Raw genomic sequence first — 1,789 nt, 5'->3', positions numbered from 1 at the left:
GAGAGATCCCAGAAAGCATCGCGAATCTCACACTTCTTACCTCACTTGATCTTTCACAAAACAAATTCAATGGCATGATTCCTGATAATTTTGCCTACAGTTTGGCATTAAAACACCTCAACCTCTCCTTCAATCACCTCGAAGGACGTGTTCCCGATAAGGGACTTTTCAAAAACTCTAGTGCAGTAGGATTACTTGGAAACCCTTCTTTGTGTGTTGCAAACGGAACCAAATCATGCACCTATCATTCACATCAAATATCAAGAAAAGTCATAATTCTTGCAATATTGCTCGGATCTCTAGCTTTGCTTCTTGTATTATTTTTGGCTGGTTTATATTATTGCTATGTTCAAAAACCAAAAGTTATATCCGGGGACAAAGTACTAGAATTCACCCGAGGGTGCACTTTCGAAAGTTTGAAAGAAAAGAACCGGAAGATGCTACTAATGGATTCGGTGAAAGTAACATTCTTGGTACAAGCAGTTTAAGCACGGTGTACAAGGGTAGACTAACGGATGGAAGGTTGATAGCGGTAAAAAATCTGAATTTCAGAGACTTTTCAACAAAATCCGATAAGAGCTTCTACAAAGAAATGAGCACGTTAGCAAAACTGAGGCATAGAAATCTAGTGAAAGTGGTTAAAGTAGGAAACTAAAGGCTTTGGTTCTTGAATACATGGAAAATGGTAATCTGGACAAGATTATACATGATTCTGGGATTGATCGATCAAGATGGAATCTTCTGGAGAGAGTTAATCTGTTGGTTTCAGTTTCTAGAGGACTCGTTTATTTACATTCGGGCTATGATTTCCCGATAGTTCATCAGAAGGATGGAGGCAATGTTTCTTCTGCATCAGCATTTCAAGGCACCATTGGTTATTTGGCCCCAGGTAATGCATTACCAGCTCTCTTTTTAGATAACATTTTACCTAAAAGTTTACACTAATGCATTTTTTTTCCATAAGAGTTTGCGTATATGCGAAAAGTGACAACCAAAGTAGATGTATTTAGCTTTGGAATTATATTGATGGAATTTTTGACCGGAAAAAGACCAACAGGACTCACCGAAGACGAGGGACCTTTGCCACAATTGATAGAGCACACACTTTCAAATGAAATCGGTGAGCTGATTGAAATTGTGGATCCAGTATTGGCTTCCGATTTCCCCACAAAACACGGTGTTATAAAACAGATTCTTCAGTTGGCTTTATCCTGCACTCGAGCGGATCCAGAAGATCGACCAGACATGAACGAGATCTTATCCTCACTTACCAAGATCAGCAAGAAAATGTAGTTATAACTCGTATATGAGTTATTAATTGCAAGTTTTATTTCAAGATTGTAGCAGTTTCATATTTGTCTATGTGCATGACTTCTATTTAAGCAAAATGGCATAGAGTATTTACTTTGACCATTTTGCCCTTAAACCAATCTATGAATTTAACTCTTTATTTTTATCCTCTCTTTCACTTCCTATATTTTGGTCTCAGAATAAGAAGAATGAATGTTGTTCCTATGTACTCTCAAATTGCAACAAAGCTTTATAGTATAAAAAATCTTCACATGCTTCTCATCAAATTACAGCGCAACTTGCAATCAAAAGTTCAGCAATTTATTACTATGCAAGTATCGAATTGAGCAAGCCTGGACAACTAAATAAAAAATCTTGATTTTTTTAAATAACAAACAATGCTTGCAAATTATCCATTTGGTCACTAATGTGTTTTTTGTATACATAGGAATGTTAACTCGAGCTAGCTCGGACAACAAAGAAAACTTATTGGTTATTT

The 1,789-nt window shown here is 36.4% G+C and overlaps 1 pseudogene; it reads left to right on the top strand.

Moving 5' to 3' along the window:
• The first annotated feature begins 675 nt into the window (after window positions 1–675).
• Window positions 676–1,293, top strand: LOC143630658 (LRR receptor-like serine/threonine-protein kinase FLS2 pseudogene; annotated as a pseudogene).
• The last annotated feature ends 496 nt before the right edge of the window (window positions 1,294–1,789 follow it).

Source organism: Bidens hawaiensis, unplaced genomic scaffold, assembly GCF_021521415.1.
Source record: "Bidens hawaiensis isolate Kalapana, Puna unplaced genomic scaffold, B.hawaiensis_p1.1 tig00005780_1, whole genome shotgun sequence".
NCBI lineage: Eukaryota > Viridiplantae > Streptophyta > Magnoliopsida > Asterales > Asteraceae > Bidens > Bidens hawaiensis.
The sequence above is the reverse complement of the archived record's forward strand: the minus strand, read 5'-3'. Positions and strand labels throughout refer to the sequence as shown.